We start from the raw sequence: 22,383 nt of genomic DNA on the forward strand, positions 1-22,383 counted from the left end.
AGGCACGGAACATGAGGCACGGAACATGAGGCACGGAACATGAGGCACGGAACATGAGGCACGGAACATGAGGCACGGAACATGAGGCACGGAACATGAGGCACGGAACATGAGGCACGGAACATGAGGCACGGAACATGAGGCACGGAACATGAGGCACGGAACATGAGGCACGGAACATGAGGCACGGAACATGAGGCACGGAACATGAGGCACGGAACATGAGGCACGGAACATGAGGCACGGAACATGAGGCACGGAACATGAGGCACGGAACATGAGGCACGGAACATGAGGCACGGAACATGAGGCACGGAACATGAGGCACGGAACATGAGGCACGGAACATGAGGCACGGAACATGAGGCACGGAACATGAGGCACGGAACATGAGGCACGGAACATGAGGCACGGAACATGAGGCACGGAACATGAGGCACGGAACATGAGGCACGGAACATGAGGCACGGAACATGAGGCACGGAACATGAGGCACGGAACATGAGGCACGGAACATGAGGCACGGAACATGAGGCACGGAACATGAGGCACGGAACATGAGGCACGGAACATGAGGCACGGAACATGAGGCACGGAACATGAGGCACGGAACATGAGGCACGGAACATGAGGCACGGAACATGAGGCACGGAACATGAGGCACGGAACATGAGGCACGGAACATGAGGCACGGAACATGAGGCACGGAACATGAGGCACGGAACATGAGGCACGGAACATGAGGCACGGAACATGAGGCACGGAACATGAGGCACGGAACATGAGGCACGGAACATGAGGCACGGAACATGAGGCACGGAACATGAGGCACGGAACATGAGGCACGGAACATGAGGCACGGAACATGAGGCACGGAACATGAGGCACGGAACATGAGGCACGGAACATGAGGCACGGAACATGAGGCACGGAACATGAGGCACGGAACATGAGGCACGGAACATGAGGCACGGAACATGAGGCACGGAACATGAGGCACGGAACATGAGGCACGGAACATGAGGCACGGAACATGAGGCACGGAACATGAGGCACGGAACATGAGGCACGGAACATGAGGCACGGAACATGAGGCACGGAACATGAGGCACGGAACATGAGGCACGGAACATGAGGCACGGAACATGAGGCACGGAACATGAGGCACGGAACATGAGGCACGGAACATGAGGCACGGAACATGAGGCACGGAACATGAGGCACGGAACATGAGGCACGGAACATGAGGCACGGAACATGAGGCACGGAACATGAGGCACGGAACATGAGGCACGGAACATGAGGCACGGAACATGAGGCACGGAACATGAGGCACGGAACATGAGGCACGGAACATGAGGCACGGAACATGAGGCACGGAACATGAGGCACGGAACATGAGGCACGGAACATGAGGCACGGAACATGAGGCACGGAACATGAGGCACGGAACATGAGGCACGGAACATGAGGCACGGAACATGAGGCACGGAACATGAGGCACGGAACATGAGGCACGGAACATGAGGCACGGAACATGAGGCACGGAACATGAGGCACGGAACATGAGGCACGGAACATGAGGCACGGAACATGAGGCACGGAACATGAGGCACGGAACATGAGGCACGGAACATGAGGCACGGAACATGAGGCACGGAACATGAGGCACGGAACATGAGGCACGGAACATGAGGCACGGAACATGAGGCACGGAACATGAGGCACGGAACATGAGGCACGGAACATGAGGCACGGAACATGAGGCACGGAACATGAGGCACGGAACATGAGGCACGGAACATGAGGCACGGAACATGAGGCACGGAACATGAGGCACGGAACATGAGGCACGGAACATGAGGCACGGAACATGAGGCACGGAACATGAGGCACGGAACATGAGGCACGGAACATGAGGCACGGAACATGAGGCACGGAACATGAGGCACGGAACATGAGGCACGGAACATGAGGCACGGAACATGAGGCACGGAACATGAGGCACGGAACATGAGGCACGGAACATGAGGCACGGAACATGAGGCACGGAACATGAGGCACGGAACATGAGGCACGGAACATGAGGCACGGAACATGAGGCACGGAACATGAGGCACGGAACATGAGGCACGGAACATGAGGCACGGAACATGAGGCACGGAACATGAGGCACGGAACATGAGGCACGGAACATGAGGCACGGAACATGAGGCACGGAACATGAGGCACGGAACATGAGGCACGGAACATGAGGCACGGAACATGAGGCACGGAACATGAGGCACGGAACATGAGGCACGGAACATGAGGCACGGAACATGAGGCACGGAACATGAGGCACGGAACATGAGGCACGGAACATGAGGCACGGAACATGAGGCACGGAACATGAGGCACGGAACATGAGGCACGGAACATGAGGCACGGAACATGAGGCACGGAACATGAGGCACGGAACATGAGGCACGGAACATGAGGCACGGAACATGAGGCACGGAACATGAGGCACGGAACATGAGGCACGGAACATGAGGCACGGAACATGAGGCACGGAACATGAGGCACGGAACATGAGGCACGGAACATGAGGCACGGAACATGAGGCACGGAACATGAGGCACGGAACATGAGGCCACGGAACATGAGGCACGGAACATGAGGCACGGAACATGAGGCACGGAACATGAGGCACGGAACATGAGGCACGGAACATGAGGCACGGAACATGAGGCACGGAACATGAGGCACGGAACATGAGGCACGGGAACATGAGGCACGGAACATGAGGCACGGAACATGAGGCACGGAACATGAGGCACGGAACATGAGGCACGGAACATGAGGCACGGAACATGAGGCACGGAACATGAGGCACGGAACATGAGGCACGGAACATGAGGCACGGAACATGAGGCACGGAACATGAGGCACGGAACATGAGGCACGGAACATGAGGCACGGAACATGAGGGCACGGAACATGAGGCCGAATGAGGCCGGAACATGAGGCACGGAACATGAGGCACGGAACATGAGGCACGGAACATGAGGCACGGAACATGAGGCACGGAACATGAGGCACGGAACATGAGGCACGGAACATGAGGCACGGAACATGAGGCACGGAACATGAGGCACGGAACATGAGGCACGGAACATGAGGCACGGAACATGAGGCACGGAACATGAGGCACGGAACATGAGGCACGGAACATGAGGCACGGAACATGAGGCACGGAACATGAGGCACGGAAATGAGGCACGGAACATGAGGCACGGAACATGAGGCACGGAACATGAGGCACGGAACATGAGGCACGGAACATGAGGCACGGAACATGAGGCACGGAACATGAGGCACGGAACATGAGGCACGGAACATGAGGCACGGAACATGAGGCACGGAACATGAGGCACGGAACATGAGGCAACGGAACATGAGGCACGGAAACATGAGGCACGGAACATGAGGCACGGAACATGAGGCACGGAACATGAGGCACGGAACATGAGGCACGGAACATGAGGCACGGAACATGAGGCACGGAAAACATGAGGCACGGAACATGAGGCACGGAACATGAGGCACGGAAACATGAGGCACGGAACAGAGCACGAACATGAGGCACGGAACATGAGGCACGGACACATTGAGGCACGGAACATGAGGCACGGAACATGAGGCACGGAACATGAGGCACGGAACATGAGGCACGGAACATGAGGCACGGGAACATGAGGCACGGAACATGAGGCACGGAACATGAGGCACGGAACCATGAGGCACGGAACATGAGGCACGGAACATGAGGCACGGACATGAGGCACGGAACATGAGGCACGGAACATGAGGCACGGAACATGAGGCACGGAACATGAGGCACGGAACATGAGGCACGGAACATGAGGCACGGAACATGAGGCACGGAACATGAGGCACGGAACATGAGGCACGGAACATGAGGCACGGAACATGAGGCACGGAACATGAGGCACGGAACATGAGGCACGGAACATGAGGCACGGAACATGAGGCACGGAACATGAGGCACGGAACATGAGGCACGGAACATGAGGCACGGAACATGAGGCACGGAACATGAGGCACGGAACATGAGGCACGGAACATGAGGCACGGAACATGAGGCACGGAACATGAGGCACGGAACATGAGGCACGGAACATGAGGCACGGAACATGAGGCACGGAACATGAGGCACGGAACATGAGGCACGGAACATGAGGCACGGAACATGAGGCACGGAACATGAGGCACGGAACATGAGGCACGGAACATGAGGCACGGAACATGAGGCACGGAACATGAGGCACGGAACATGAGGCACGGAACATGAGGCACGGAACATGAGGCACGGAACATGAGGCACGGAACATGAGGCACGGAACATGAGGCACGGAACATGAGGCACGGAACATGAGGCACGGAACATGAGGCACGGAACATGAGGCACGGAACATGAGGCACGGAACATGAGGCACGGAACATGAGGCACGGAACATGAGGCACGGAACATGAGGCACGGAACATGAGGCACGGAACATGAGGCACGGAACATGAGGCACGGAACATGAGGCACGGAACATGAGGCACGGAACATGAGGCACGGAACATGAGGCACGGAACATGAGGCACGGAACATGAGGCACGGAACATGAGGCACGGAACATGAGGCACGGAACATGAGGCACGGAACATGAGGCACGGAACATGAGGCACGGAACATGAGGCACGGAACATGAGGCACGGAACATGAGGCACGGAACATGAGGCACGGAACATGAGGCACGGAACATGAGGCACGGAACATGAGGCACGGAACATGAGGCACGGAACATGAGGCACGGAACATGAGGCACGGAACATGAGGCACGGAACATGAGGCACGGAACATGAGGCACGGAACATGAGGCACGGAACATGAGGCACGGAACATGAGGCACGGAACATGAGGCACGGAACATGAGGCACGGAACATGAGGCACGGAACATGAGGCACGGAACATGAGGCACGGAACATGAGGCACGGAACATGAGGCACGGAACATGAGGCACGGAACATGAGGCACGGAACATGAGGCACGGAACATGAGGCACGGAACATGAGGCACGGAACATGAGGCACGGAACATGAGGCACGGAACATGAGGCACGGAACATGAGGCACGGAACATGAGGCACGGAACATGAGGCACGGAACATGAGGCACGGAACATGAGGCACGGAACATGAGGCACGGAACATGAGGCACGGAACATGAGGCACGGAACATGAGGCACGGAACATGAGGCACGGAACATGAGGCACGGAACATGAGGCACGGAACATGAGGCACGGAACATGAGGCACGGAACATGAGGCACGGAACATGAGGCACGGAACATGAGGCACGGAACATGAGGCACGGAACATGAGGCACGGAACATGAGGCACGGAACATGAGGCACGGAACATGAGGCACGGAACATGAGGCACGGAACATGAGGCACGGAACATGAGGCACGGAACATGAGGCACGGAACATGAGGCACGGAACATGAGGCACGGAACATGAGGCACGGAACATGAGGCACGGAACATGAGGCACGGAACATGAGGCACGGAACATGAGGCACGGAACATGAGGCACGGAACATGAGGCACGGAACATGAGGCACGGAACATGAGGCACGGAACATGAGGCACGGAACATGAGGCACGGAACATGAGGCACGGAACATGAGGCACGGAACATGAGGCACGGAACATGAGGCACGGAACATGAGGCACGGAACATGAGGCACGGAACATGAGGCACGGAACATGAGGCACGGAACATGAGGCACGGAACATGAGGCACGGAACATGAGGCACGGAACATGAGGCACGGAACATGAGGCACGGAACATGAGGCACGGAACATGAGGCACGGAACATGAGGCACGGAACATGAGGCACGGAACATGAGGCACGGAACATGAGGCACGGAACATGAGGCACGGAACATGAGGCACGGAACATGAGGCACGGAACATGAGGCACGGAACATGAGGCACGGAACATGAGGCACGGAACATGAGGCACGGAACATGAGGCACGGAACATGAGGCACGGAACATGAGGCACGGAACATGAGGCACGGAACATGAGGCACGGAACATGAGGCACGGAACATGAGGCACGGAACATGAGGCACGGAACATGAGGCACGGAACATGAGGCACGGAACATGAGGCACGGAACATGAGGCACGGAACATGAGGCACGGAACATGAGGCACGGAACATGAGGCACGGAACATGAGGCACGGAACATGAGGCACGGAACATGAGGCACGGAACATGAGGCACGGAACATGAGGCACGGAACATGAGGCACGGAACATGAGGCACGGAACATGAGGCACGGAACATGAGGCACGGAACATGAGGCACGGAACATGAGGCACGGAACATGAGGCACGGAACATGAGGCACGGAACATGAGGCACGGAACATGAGGCACGGAACATGAGGCACGGAACATGAGGCACGGAACATGAGGCACGGAACATGAGGCACGGAACATGAGGCACGGAACATGAGGCACGGAACATGAGGCACGGAACATGAGGCACGGAACATGAGGCACGGAACATGAGGCACGGAACATGAGGCACGGAACATGAGGCACGGAACATGAGGCACGGAACATGAGGCACGGAACATGAGGCACGGAACATGAGGCACGGAACATGAGGCACGGAACATGAGGCACGGAACATGAGGCACGGAACATGAGGCACGGAACATGAGGCACGGAACATGAGGCACGGAACATGAGGCACGGAACATGAGGCACGGAACATGAGGCACGGAACATGAGGCACGGAACATGAGGCACGGAACATGAGGCACGGAACATGAGGCACGGAACATGAGGCACGGAACATGAGGCACGGAACATGAGGCACGGAACATGAGGCACGGAACATGAGGCACGGAACATGAGGCACGGAACATGAGGCACGGAACATGAGGCACGGAACATGAGGCACGGAACATGAGGCACGGAACATGAGGCACGGAACATGAGGCACGGAACATGAGGCACGGAACATGAGGCACGGAACATGAGGCACGGAACATGAGGCACGGAACATGAGGCACGGAACATGAGGCACGGAACATGAGGCACGGAACATGAGGCACGGAACATGAGGCACGGAACATGAGGCACGGAACATGAGGCACGGAACATGAGGCACGGAACATGAGGCACGGAACATGAGGCACGGAACATGAGGCACGGAACATGAGGCACGGAACATGAGGCACGGAACATGAGGCACGGAACATGAGGCACGGAACATGAGGCACGGAACATGAGGCACGGAACATGAGGCACGGAACATGAGGCACGGAACATGAGGCACGGAACATGAGGCACGGAACATGAGGCACGGAACATGAGGCACGGAACATGAGGCACGGAACATGAGGCACGGAACATGAGGCACGGAACATGAGGCACGGAACATGAGGCACGGAACATGAGGCACGGAACATGAGGCACGGAACATGAGGCACGGAACATGAGGCACGGAACATGAGGCACGGAACATGAGGCACGGAACATGAGGCACGGAACATGAGGCACGGAACATGAGGCACGGAACATGAGGCACGGAACATGAGGCACGGAACATGAGGCACGGAACATGAGGCACGGAACATGAGGCACGGAACATGAGGCACGGAACATGAGGCACGGAACATGAGGCACGGAACATGAGGCACGGAACATGAGGCACGGAACATGAGGCACGGAACATGAGGCACGGAACATGAGGCACGGAACATGAGGCACGGAACATGAGGCACGGAACATGAGGCACGGCTTATGCTAACCAACTAGCTATCCAGTCAGCTGCAGCAATCCAACAAGCCCCGTAATTCATAAACATTGAACCATATAGCATTTTTGGCAACAGCATCAAACCAATTACAAATCTTATCAACAGTAGCTAGTTATTAGCCGCCCCCAATTCATAAACATTAAGCAGACAAACTAGCCCACAAGTCATCAGCAGCAACCTAACTAGCTATCTAGTCAACAACAGCAAGCCAACAAGCCACCATAAAACCATAAAGCCGTCAAGTCACCACAGCAAGCCATTATCCGTCAAGTCACCAGCAGCCAGCCAACTAGCCCTCAAGTCAACAGCAGCAAGCCAACAAGCCAGCAATTGATAAACATTGAGCCATATAACAGTTTTGTCAACAGCATCAAACCAAATACAAGTCTAATTAACAGTAGCATGCTATTAGCCCAAAATTCATAAACATTAATCCGACAAACTAGCCCTCAAGTCATCAGCAGCAACCAAACTAGCTATCTAGTCAACAACAGCAAGCCAACAAGCCACCATAAAACCATAAAGCCGTCAAGTTACCGCAGCAAGCCATTATCCGTCAAGTTACCAGCATCAAGCCAACTAGCCATCAAGTCACCAGCAGCAAGCCAACTAGCCGTCCATTCACATGCAAGCCATCTAGCCGTCCAGCATCCAGCAGTAAGCCAAGTAGCCATCAAGTCACCAGCAGCTAGCCAACTAGCTATCCAGTCAGCTGCAGCAAGCCAACAAGCCAGCAATTCATAAACATTGAGCCATATAGCAGTTTTGGCAACAGCATCAAACCAATTACAAGTCTTATCAACATTAGCTAGTTATTAGCCGCCCCCAATTCATAAACATTAAGCAGACAAACTAGCCCACAAGTCATCAGCAGCAACCTAACTAGCTATCTAGTCAACAACAGCAAGCCAACAAGCCACCATAAAACCATAAAGCCGTCAAGTCACCACAGCAAGCCATTATCCGTCAAGTCACCAGTAGCAAGCCAACTAGCCGTCATGTCACCAGCAGCCAGCCAACTAGCCCTCAAGTCAACAGCAGCAAGCCAACAAGCCAGCAATTGATAAACATTGAGCCATATAACAGTTTTGTCAACAGCATCAAACCAAATACAAGTCTAATCAACAGTAGCATGCTATTAGCCCAAAATTCATAAACATTATTCCGACAAACTAGCCCTCAAGTCATCAGCAGCAACCAAACTAGCTATCTAGTCAATAACAGCAAGCCAACAAGCCACCATAAAACCACAAAGCCGTCATGTCACCAGCAGCAAATCATTATCCGTCAAGTCACCAAGCAGTAAGCCATTATCCGTCAAGTCACCAGCAGCAAGCCAACTAGCCGTCAAGTCACCAGGAGACAGTCCAGTCACCAGCAGCAAGCCAATAACCGTCCAGTCACCAGCAGCCAGCCAACTAGCCGTCCAGTCACCAGCGGCAAGCCAACTAGCCGTCCATTAAACAGCAGCAAGCCAACTAGCCGTCCATTAAGCAGCAGCAAGCCAACTAGCCGTCCATTCACCTGCAAGCCAACTAGCCGTCCAGTCACTAGCAGCAAGCCAACTAGCCGTCCATTAACCAGCAGCAAGCCAACTAGCCGTCCATTAAGCAGCAGCAAGCCAACTAGCCGTCCATTCACCTGCAAGCTAACTAGCCGTCCAGCACCCAACAGTAAGCCAAGTAGCCATCAAGTCACCAGCAGCCAGCCAACTAGCTGTCAAGTCACCAGCAGCTAGCCAACTAGCTATCCAGACGGCTTCAGCAATCCAACAAGCCCCGTAATTCATAAACATTGAGCCATATAACAGTTATGGCAACAGCATCTAACCAATTACTAGTCTTATCAACAGTAGCATGTTATTAGCCCAAAATTCACAAACATTAAGCAGACAAACAAGCCCTCAAGTCATCAGCAGCAACCAAAGTAGCTATCTAGTCAACAACAGCAAGCCAACAAGCCACCATAAAACCACAAAGCCGTCATGTCACCAGCAGCTAGCCATTATCCGTCAAGTCACCAGCAGCAAGCCAACTAGCCATAAAGTCACCAGCAGCAAGCCAACTAGCCATCAAACACCAGCAGCCAGTCAACTAGCCGTCCAGTCACCAGCAGCAAGCCAACTAGCCGTCCAGTCACCAGCAGCAAGCCAACTAGCCGTCCAGTCACCAGCAGCCAGCCAACTAGCCGTCAAGTCACCTCGGCAAGTAGAAACGTCGACAGAGCATTATTAATAAGCTAATTAATCTTTTATTTATTAGTAGCAAGCCAACTAGACGTCAAGTCATCATCAGCAAGCTAACTAGCCAAGTCACCAGCAGCAAGCCAACTAGCCGTCGAGTCACCTGCAGCAAGCCAACTAGCAGTCCAGTCACCAGCAGCAAGCCGACTAGCCGTCCAGTCAAAAGCAAGCCAACTAGCCGTCAAGTCACCAGCAGCAAGCCAACTAGCCGTCAATTCACCAGCAAGCCAACTAGCCGTCACGTCACCAGCAGTAAGCCAACTAACCATCAAGTCACCAGCAGCAAGCCAACTAGTCATCAAGTCACCAGCAGCAAGCCAACTAGCCGTCAATTCACCAGCAAGCCAACTAGCCGTCTATTCACCTGCAAGCCAACTAGCCGTCATGTCACCTGGGTAAGTAGAAACGTCGTCAGAGCATTATTAATAAGCTAATTAATCTTATATTTATTAGTAGCAAGCCAACTAGACGTCAAGTCATCATCAGCAAGCTAACTAGCCAAGTCACCATCAGCAAGCCAACTAGCCGCCAAGAGACAAGCATCAAGCCAACTAGCCATCCAGTCATCACCAGCAAGCTAACTAGCCGTCAAGTCACCTGGGCAAATAGAAAAGTCGTTAGAGCTTTATTATTAATCTATTTAATCTTTTATTTATTAGAATCAAGCAAAATAGCCGTCAAGTGACCAGCAGCCAGCCAACTAACAATCAAGTGACCAGCAGCCAGCCAACTAGCAAGTCACCAGCAACCAGCCAACTAGCCGTCAAGTCACCAGCAGCCAGCCAACCAGCCGTCAAGTCACCAGCAGCAAGCCAACTAGCCGTCAAGTCACCAGCAGCAAGCCATTATCAGTCAAGTCACCAGCAATCAGTCAAAAGCAAGCCAACAAGCCGTCAAGTCACCAGCAGCTAGCCAACTAGCTGTCCGGTCACCGGCAACAAGCCAACTAGCCAGCAATTCATAAAAATTGAGCCATATAACAGTTGTGTCAACATCATCAAATCAATTACAAGTCTTATCAACATTAGCTAGTTATTAGCCGCCCCCAATTCATAAACATTAAGCAGACAAACAAGCCCACAAGTCATCAGCAGCATACTAACTAGCTGTCTAGTCAACAACAAAAAGCCAACAAACCACCATAAAACCACAAAGCCGTCAAGTCACCAGCAGCTAGCCAACTAGCTATCCAGTCAGCTGCAGCAATCCAACAAGCCCCGTACTTCATAAACATTTAGCCACATAACAGTTTTGGCAACAGCATCAAACCAATTACAAGTCTTATCAACGGTAGCATGTTATTAGCCCAAAATTTATAAACATTAAGCCGACAAACTAGCCCACAAGTCATCAGCAGCAACCTAACTAGCTATCTAGTCAACAACAGCAAGCCAACAAGCCACCATAAAACCACAAAACCGTCATGGCACCAGCAGCAAATCATTATCCGTCAAGTCACCAAGCAGTAAGCAATTATCCGTCAAGTCACCAAGCAGTAAGCCAACTAACAATCAAATGACCAGCAGCAAGCCAACTAGCCGTCAAGTCACCAGGAGACAGTCCAGTCACCAGCAGCAAGCCATTATCCGTCAAGTCACCAGCAGCAAGCCAACTAGCCGTCATGTCACCAGCAGCATCAAACCAACAGCATCAAACCAATTAGAAGTCTTATCAACATTAGCTAGTTATTAGCCGCCCCCAATTCATAAACATTGAGATATATAGCAGTTTTGGCAACAGCATCAAACCAATTAGAAGTCTTATCAACATTAGTTATTAGCCGCCCCCAATTCATAAACATTAAGCAGACAAACTAGCCCACAAGTCATCAGCAGCAACCTAACTAGCTATCTAGTCAACAACAAAAAGCCAACAAGCCATAAAACCACAAATCCGTCAAGTCACCAACAGCAAGCCAACTAGCCGTCCGATCAACTGCAGCAAGCCAACTAGGTGTCAAGTCACCAGCAGCAAGCCATTAACCGTCAAGTCACCAGCAGCAAGCCAACGAGTCGTCCAGTCACCAGGAGCAAGCCATTAGCCGTCCGGTCACCAGCAGCAAGCCAACTAGCCATTATAAAACCACATAGCATTCAAGTCACCAGCAGCAAGCCAACTAGCCATTATAAAACCACATAGCATTCAAGTCACCAGCAGCAAGCCAACTAGCCATTATAAAACCACATAGCATTCAAGTCACCAGCAGCAAGCCAACTAGCCATTATAAAACCACATAGCATTCAAGTCACCAGCAGCAAGCCAACTAGCCGTCAATTCACCAGCGGCAAGCCAACTAGCCATGAAGTCACCTGCAGCAAACAAACTAGCCGTCTAATTAACAAAAGAAACCAACAAGCCATTAAATCACAAGCAAGCTAAAGGAAACAAACAAACCCACAAACTTTTACTAAAACTACTAACAGACAACCGACCCACGAACGACCACTAACCCACTGACAAACAAATCAACCAACGGACAAAATCAACAAACGAACCTCACTAAAACCACTAATCGACAACTGACCAACGAACGACAACTAACCCACTAACAGACAAATCAACCAACGGACAAAAACCAACCAACTTTAACTAAAACCACTAACAGACAACTGACCAACGAACGACAACTAACCCACTAACAAACAAATCGACAAACGGACAAAAACCAACCAACAAACTTTTACTAAAATTACTAACAGACAAAGAACCAACCAACGAACGACAACTAATCCACTAACAGACAAATCAACCAACGGACAAAATCAACCAACGAACATAAACTAAAACCACTAACAGACAACTGACCAACGAACGACAACTAACCCACTAACAGACAAATCAACCAACGGACAAAATCAACAGACGAACCTCACTAAAACCACTAATCGACAACTGACCAACGAACGACAACTAACCCACTAACAGACAAATCAACCAACGGACAAAATCCAAAAAACGGACAAAATCAACAAACGAACCTCACTACAACCACTAATAGACAACAGACCAACGAACGACAACTAACCCACTAACAGACAAATCAACCAACGGACAAAATCCAACCAACAAACTTTTACTAAAATCACTTACCGACAAAGAACCAACCAACGAACGACAACTAACCCACTAACAGACAAATCAACCAACGGACAAAACCAACCAACGAACCTCACTAAAACCACTAATCGACAAAGAACCAACCAACGAACGACAACTAACCCACTAACAGACAAACCAACCAACGGACAAAAACCAACCAACGAACACAAACTAACTAACGAGCAGCCCAGTACCCATGAGCAGCCCAGGAGCCAACGACTGAACGAGCAGCCCAGGAGCCAACCAACAGCCCAGGAGCCAACGTCTGAACGAGCAGCCCAGGAGCCAACGACTGAACGAGCAGCCCAGGAGCCAACGATTGAACGAGCAGCCCAGGAGCCAACCAACAGCCCAGGAGCCAACGACTTAACGAGCAGCCCAGGAGCCAACGACTGAACAAGCAGCCCAGGAGCCAACGTCTGATCGAGCAGCCCAGGAGCCAACGAGCAGCCCAGGAGCCAACCAACAGCCCAGGAGCCAACCAACAGCCCAGGAGCCAACGGCTTAACGAGCAGCCCAGGAGCCAACGACTGAACAAGCAGCCCAGGAGCCAACGACTGAACGAGCAGCCCAGGAGCCAACCAACAGCCCAGGAGCCAACGACTGAACGAGCAGCCCAGGAGCCAACCAACAGCCCAGGAGCCAACGACTGAACGAGCAGCCCAGGAGCCAACGTCTGAACGAGCAGCCCAGGAGCCAACGACTGAACGAGCAGCCCAGGAGCCAACCAACAGCCCAGGAGCCAACGACTGAACGAGCAGCCCAGGAGCCAACGACTGAACGAGCAGCCCAGGAGCCAACACCCGAATGAGCAGCCCAGGAGCCAACACCCGAACGAGCAGCCCAGGAGCCAACGTCTGAACGAGCAGCCCAGGAGCCAACCAACAGCCCAGGAGCCAACCAACAGCCCAGGAGCCAACGACTGAACGAGCAGCACAGGAGCCAACACCCGAATGAGCAGCCCAGGAGCCAACACCTGAATGAGCAGCCCAGGAGCCAACGTCTGAACGAGCAGCCCAGGAGCCAACCAACAGCCCAGGAGCCAACCAACAGCCCAGGAGCCAACGATCAGCCCAGGAGCCAACGACTGAACATGCAGCCCAGGAGCCAACAGCGCAATGACCTTACAACCAACCACGAAAAACCTATTGCCAGAAATAATCCAGCATTAAGCCCACAATCATCTAGCACCAACTCCAGCTAGACAGAAGAGAACCATACCGCCAGTCAATTCGTTTACAAAACAAGCAGCCCCTAGCCGAAACAAATCAGCATACAGCAGCCAGCCCCTAGCCGACATCCTAACTGGCAGGCAACAACCAACCAGCTACCAACCCAGTTACCCCAACCAACCAGCTGACAACCCACCAGCAGAAAATCAACCAGCTGACTAATAAGCAAGTGGTCCATAACAGAATTATGCACAACCAAGTTGACACAGTCGCCCTAGATGTACACACCAAATTGACACAAATTGACACAGTGGCCCGAGATGTACACACCAAGTTGACACAATGGCCCTAGATGTACACACCAAGTTGACACAATGGCCAAAGACAGAGCACTGTACACTAGTGTACACGCAAAACTGTACAGTCATGTCAAGAGATTTATTCATCTTGATCTGTTTCATTCCGCCAGCATTAGTGTGTCTAAACACGTACATGTTATTTTGTGCAAATGTTTCCATCATGTTTGCTTTTCTTCAAAATAGGAATACAATTCTAATAAATAAATTGTTTGTATAGTCACTTTGTTATTATGTGTACGTGTAGCTATTACATTTATTGTTTTACTACAAATTAGGAATACAATTCTAATAACTACATTATTTGTCAAGTCACGTAGACGTTATGTATACCTGTAACTATTACATTTATTGTTTTACTTCAAATTATGAATGCAATTCTTATAGCTAAATTATTTGTCAAGTCACGTAGACGTTATGTATACCTGTTACTATTACATTTATTGTTTTACTTCAAATTATGAATGCAATTCTTATAGCTAAATTATTTGTCAAGTTATTTAGATTTTATTTATACTTGTCTATTATATTTGTTCAAATTAGGAATATTATTTTAATAACTAAATTGTCACATCATCCCGTCAGCTAAGACTTCTGTTTATCTCGTTTAACCCAACAATATTATAATTTGTTTTACCCATCATTAGTCTTAAATTAAGTTTATTGTTTCTTAAAATCTAAGTTAGCATTCAACATTGCATCTATTAACATTTTAACTAATCTCATGTGTTTATGTCCACATTTTGTGCTAAGTGCTCATCACTTGGTACTTAATATTCCATTTTCAAATGTATCTCAATTTTTTTTAATTAAAAATATTTTAATTTGCAGTATAATTTCATGTACAAGTTAGCAGGAAAAAGAAAACTCACATACACACATTTTATCCCTTTCTTTAGAGAATGTATATGTTTGTTCCATCCTATTCTGATGCATGTCGAGAATTGGTTTTGTTTTTGTCAGAGCCAAGATTGCTTATAATATGTAATATAAAGAGTAGCAGTCAAATAGAATAGGACACTTATATTGAATGATATATTTTTATTTGTAAATGTTTCTAGTAATTATTAAACCTTTTTAGTAGTAATTGTTTCAATATGCGCTTTCAGTGTTAAAAATGTGTAATGTCAAACGTCTCTATGTATGTGTATGTTGTCTGTCCACTCGATCAACGTGTATGTTATTGTGAAGGAGTTCACAAAGAAGAATTGGACTCATAGGCATGGACAAGTGGATTTATTCCTAACCCTAGAGGGGTGGAAGGTCAAAACTAGAATCATACTATTCAAACACTTCAATTGAATTATCCACAAAGATTTTTTTTAAATAAATTCTTTTTTTAGTTCACGCAATCCCATACTGCCTGACCCGTTTAATTTTAACTGGTCGTAGTTTTTAACATTAATCTTTACTACACCAAAAGCAGCTTGTTACGTTTTTTTAAGAAATTTGTATTACAAAAATGGGCCAGATCGCACACCTCTTTACAAAACCAGTAATTTAAAAAATTTACAACGAGCGTGAGTTGTTTCAAAGGCTCGATTTGTTTACCTAAACAACTTCGGAGGTGAGGGGGGGGGGGGAGGGTCCTTAGACCTCAAGGGAAGCGAGTTGACCACCTTGGTTGGCCACGACACTATGAAATTGATTTGATCAGTGTTTCTTCCAGACTTTTTTCTCCGGGGGGGGGGGGGGGCACTTGAAATTTTCGGGGGGGGCGGTAAACTTTCTTCGGGGGGGGCGGACACTGTTAAAAGTATATATTTTCTATATAAATTATATAAATTTCATTCCGTTCGGGGGGGGGGGGGCGGAAGAAACTCTGGATTTGATGACAACGTGCAGCCAACAAAGCGTGATAAAGTGTCGGTACTCTAACTGGGTAACAGTAAAATTGTAACTGTTGGTAACTTTAGCAATGATTTGACAAAAGAAGTTTATATTACATTAGAACGTGGTTTGTTGTTGTGCGTGTGTGAGGGACGTTTGTGTTCGTATGTGTGAAGGGAAGGGTGGAGTCCGGGTGTGGGGAGCTTAGCGGGAAATAGTGTTGCGTGAAAGAAATTTCTGAAGGCAAAGAGTACACTTATTTATTTTGTCTTTCTTTTTTTTTCCAATGTACAGATTTTTTTCTTTTAACTAAAAAAAATTGTAACGTTAAATCATAATATTTCAGATTTATTTTCATTTTATAAAACACGTGGATTTAATAGAAACAAATACATGAAAGTGGGTAAAGGATGGAGTTGTCTGAACTTGAATGAGTTACTCGGTTTGGAGATGGTTGTCTGTCATATCTTCTGACGTCAGCGTATACGTAAGATATTTATTTTTCTGGGTTCATTGTGTAGAAGATTTCATGACAGACGTCGTTGTTAGGGTGCTGGTCACTGAGGTATTGTTCTATTTTGTTCTTCGTGTATTGTTTTGTTAGGCAGTATCCGCACTAAAAGACAGGGGTGTCTGTGTATTCTACCTCGTGGATTGACATAGCTATTATTTTGATTATAAATTATCGAAATGTACTCAAAAACTGATATTTATGTATTTAGAAGAAGGTTAGCGTATGATTTACATAACAAATATTGTAACTGAATTTAGATTTATATTAGTAAATGTATAACAAAAACGAAGATAGCAGTTGCAGGCTAGTTTATTAAGTTTAGTAAAGTTGTTTGTATGCCTAAGTCTAGTTCTAGCTCTAATATTAAGGTTTGTTAAATATAAGTATTGCGAAAAATTGTCACCCCCCCCCCCCCCCCCCGCGGCCCGTGAAAGCAGCCGTTCGTGGCGACAGTTTACAGACGACAATGAAAAGATCAAGCAGAAATTGTTTCCTCCCCATAGTTTCAAATCTTTTAAAAACTCAATTATCTTCCCCTAATAGCCGTCATCGGCCCGGCTCTATCATTGTAAACATTCGTCGTGTACCGAAGCTCACCAGACTGGTTGGGGTTGGGGTGGTAGCAATATGCCTGGAGAGCGTTGGAGTAACGGCGTGCGTTTACGTGGTGTCTCGCATGGTCCCCGTGAAGAGAATTATATATATAGATAAGGGAGTAGGACATGTCGGCACCTTTTGTTGTGTTTGGTACAATCAGAAGGACTTAGATGTGATCTTATAGAAAATCCATTAAAAATATGCTTTAGTGTTGTGTTTATGTGTGAAAATTACAAATATGATTGTTATAACGATTGCCATGGTATAAGTTAATACATTTTACAAGTTATGCCTGTTTTGTAACTTTTTTTTATTTGTTGAAAAAAAAAATGTTCTACATTCTTGACGGTACTTATAAGTATCAATATATATTTGGACCATTTAAAATTTACGAAACTAAATTTCCTTTGACATATGCTTTAAGAGTGCCAAAAGCAATATCATAACGCATTGTTTAAGAACCAATTTCATTCAGAACTTAGTTCCGTAAATTAAGGGTTGAAACTTACTATTTTTTTCCCACTTCACTCTTTGTGATACAAGTCGTGTGTCCAAATCCGATCTATGTCCGGATATATTTTGTTTAGCCATGTTGTAACAGTGTTTTAAAAGCACCGACAATAACATTTTAATAATAATGACAGTAACATTTCAAAGGTGTTGACATTAATGTTTTAATGACACTTACAGTAACGTTTTATTGGTACCAGTAACGTTTTAATAATACTGACAGTAACGTTTTAGTAATACTGACAGTAACATTTTAATGGTACTGACAGTAACAGTCGTTGCCGGCGTTAACCGGGACAAAGGTGTCGGTGCCGTCGTCCTTCTCTACAAGGATCCACTGGACTCTGTTCCTCAGCTGGCAAGTACCAGATAGTGTACAAGGGGAGCCTAGCCTGTGAGAAAAAATATTCGCAGAAAACCTGCTGTAAACTTAAAGTTAAATTAAATTATGAAGCAGATATACAGAGAGTGCAGCCGATCAAACACTATTTTCTATGTATGACTCAATGAAATTCTTGAGAGTGCAGCCGGAGAGAGAGAGAGAGAGAGAGAGAGAGAGAGAAAGAGAGAGAGAGAGAGAGAGAGAATACATTATTTTTTAAGCATACACTTTTTTCCCCACCAGGGTATCCCTCAATACTGCCAGAACATCACTTCAGGTTGAACTAGACGAAGGGACAGTAGGTTGAATGAAGACTGAGGGCCTCGAGAACTCGCGACTTTTGAGTTAGCAAGCCTGCGTTTTACCACTGTCGCGATCTGTAAGGGAAGTAAGCAGCAGCCTCACAACAGTCGGAGCGGGGGGGGGGGGGGGAGACACCTAAACGAAAATTGTAAACCCAAAGATAAATCTCCTTGTCTAGTTGTTTTAAGAAAGAATTGAAAGTTATAAACAGGATTGAGCAAAGGGTGACACGAACCGGATAAAATTGTTTGCACTTCCACCAGAATGTATGTCAAATAAAGTTACAATTTCAGTCTTAATTTAGGTCAATCGGGCAGAAGTAGATTTGACCTATTATTTTATGTGATTGGGATATTCAAAGATGTTATAATCATTCTATGCCCTGTGACCTGTATACTCTTTAACTAGTGTACTCATATAGGCCTCTTTGTATATGTCGGTCTCTCTCTCTCTCTCTCTCTCTCTCTCTCTCTCTCTCTCTCTGTATATATATATATATTGGCTATATTATATTATATATATATATTATATATATATATATATATATATATATATATATATATATATATATATATATATATATATATATATATATATATATATATCAAAGTTTGCGTATTCGTATGTGTATGTGTGTGAAAAAGAGACTTACGCAGCGCACTTTCCCTGATTTAGAAACTGATAGGTCGAGGTGAGGTGTTTGACTCTGTAACTTAGGTTGTCATACACCGATGTGACGTACAATGGTGTGGTTACAGTCATGACGCTGTGGTATCAACACAAAGTTGGTTTTAAAGTGGGATAGCACGTGCACAATGGCGGAACTAGAACCCCCCCCCCCCCACACACACACACATCTCCTTCTGCATCACTATATGATGTAGCCCTATAGAATACTATTTAAAAAATTAATTAACGACTCGCGCTTTTCTTTTTTATTATTTAAATAGTGGTTATTTATTATGTATTTAAAGAAAAGGATTCATTTTTCTTAATATTGCATAATTATATACAGCTTGCTATTAAACCTTTGTTTTTAATTTCAAAACTTAAAAATTAACAATTATATTAACAATTTAACAATTAAAGTGAACCACACAACGTCTAGCTGAGGTGGACCACTTAACAACGTACAATTAAGTGAACCAATCAAATTTCACTAACGTGACACAACATGGATCCACTCCTCTACGGCTATGTTGATTGGTCACATCGTTGCTATCTTTTGGCCAGTGCGTGGTCAAGCTCTCATTTTGAATCTGGAATATACCGCTCATAAAACTGCTGTGGTTGTGTATCAGACTGTAGAGGCTGTCGCTGTCTAGAAAAAAGACCTGGGAATCGCTCGCAGTCGGAGACCTCTTTGCATTTTGAATTGTGTATTTTCTCAGCGTAAGAGTTTAATCTGGAAGAGACAGTTATAGCTGAGTTTATTTCGCTTTTTTGTGTTTTACATTTTGTCGTTATTTAATTACAATTAAGGGGTCGGCGTGGTCGAGTTGGTAAGGCTCATGGTTGCTAAACCGAAAAGTCTCAAGTTCGAACCCTCGGGCAGATGAGGCTCGTTAGCTGGGGACAGCCACACTTCTAGGAGAGGACAACTCCAAAATCAAACAACTGCTGCCTTGTAGTTTGTTCTTGGTTGGACAAAGGCTATGGAAGCAAATCCAAAAAGAAAAGCAGGCTGAAATCGGAGCCAATGGCCTCAATGGCGCATAACCAGTTGACACGTAATCCTTAATTGTGATGGAAGCATGGTCGAGTCGGCAAAGCTCATGGTTGATAAATTCGAAAAAAAGTCTCGAGTTCAAACCCCTCTGGCAGATAAGGCTCGATCCCTCCCAACACTAAAAATTAAGAACGAACAAGAAGAATTACAATTAAAAATTTTAATGAATGTACTCCAGTTTACGATCCCACTACACCTGTCGAACGTACCTTAGCCAACGAGCATTCTCCAACTAACGAGCTAACCACATATAGCAGATATAGCAGATACTGAGCCTTTCTTGCTACCGTACTTAGCTCAAAGAACATACCTAATCACGCGAATTTACCTTAGTTAAATAACATAATAACCACTTTTAATGAACCCTCTGCACGCTAACAAACTAGCCTTAACTAACGATCGTATTCCAGCTAACGAACGTTCGTTAACAAACTTACCCCAGTAGTTTGTGGCTCAATAGGAGAGAAAACAACAAACTGAGAGAAGCAAACATTTCCAACAGCCACCCAGCATATGCCCAATGGTAAACTATCACTGTAACAATGTTTATACAGAAACATGATGTGTTCTTCGGGACATGTCTTTTGTCCACCCACCCACTCCATTAACCCCACTCGTGGGCGTAGCGAGGGGGGTGCGGACCGCACCGGGTGACACCATTTAGGGGGGTGACACCAAGGCAAAAAATAGCAAAATATATAGAGAAAAATGATAATTCCACTTAATAGAGTGATTAATTAGAGTGTTAAATAGCCTTTTAAGAGGTGGGGGGGGGGTGCAAATCGAAGGTTTGAGGGGGGGGGGGGGGGGTGCGAATCGAAAGTTTGAGGGGGGGGGGGTGCAAATCGAAAGTTTGAGGGGGGGGGGTGTAAATCGAAAATTGAAAGTTTGTCCCCGGGTGACACCCAACCTCGCTACGCCACTGCTCTGAATCGATATGATACACGCAAATGTTACTACTGCCAATGAGATACGAAGGCGTAGATAATTACAATCAGTAGCGAATGAAAAAATTGGAAGGGAGGAGGGGGCTGACAGGACACCAGCAGGGGTTCCGATCTTAAAAGCCCCCCACCCTCCATTTTCTTTTATCAAAAACATGTAAATTTAATGGTCACATCTTGTTTTGCTTAACTAGTTCAATGGTCCACTATTGCTAACATTAGCTGTCAGGGGGTAATCCATAAATGACGTCACGCTTTTTTGGACGTTTTTTACCTCCCCCCCTCCCCTCCGTCACACATCGTCACAAAAAGCCAGACCCCCCCTAAAATGACATCACACCTCAGCCTACAACCCCCCCCCCCCCCCCCCCCTCAAAATTGCAGTTTAATTTTTTTAAAACATCGATATTTTTCCAAAATCTTGTCTGAACTATCAAAATAGAGTATTTTAATCAATTCCTATTACAGTTTATTAAAAGTGTTTTCTAAAACGCGAAATAACGGCTAAAATTCGTTTTAGGTCGTCCATAAATGACGTCGCACCATCTGAACCCCCACCCCCTCCCCCTCATCACAGACCGTCACAAAATTACGGACCCTTCCCCTCCCCCCTACGAGTGTGACGTCATTTATGGACGACCTCTGTCACGGCCTATGTTCAGACAATTTTTACTTAAAGCGATTTTCCCTAAAATGATAGCCTACAATTTATTTCTGGCATAATAATGGTTTGATCACCTACTTTTAGAAAATGTGCTCGCTGAATGTGACACGTAACGTATTTATTCCGACACTTGTTCTTAAGATT

At 47.6% G+C, this 22,383-nt stretch overlaps 1 long non-coding RNA gene across 1 annotated transcript; it reads right to left on the reverse strand.

Annotated features, from left to right (window-relative positions):
• Nucleotides 1-18,379: 18,379 nt before the first annotated feature.
• LOC131952559 (uncharacterized) lies at nt 18,380-20,216 on the reverse strand. The gene is made up of 3 exons (XR_009388544.1): nt 20,067-20,216; nt 19,555-19,668; nt 18,380-18,609 (listed from the first exon to the last, which is right to left on the reverse strand). It is a non-coding gene; the product is annotated as an uncharacterized LOC131952559 (long non-coding RNA).
• Nucleotides 20,217-22,383: the final 2,167 nt, after the last annotated feature.

The sequence above is a fragment of the Physella acuta genome, unplaced genomic scaffold (assembly GCF_028476545.2).
Source record: "Physella acuta isolate Inbredline_101_S28 unplaced genomic scaffold, ASM2847654v3 ptg000876l, whole genome shotgun sequence".
In the NCBI taxonomy this organism is placed as follows: Eukaryota; Metazoa; Mollusca; class Gastropoda; family Physidae; genus Physella; species Physella acuta.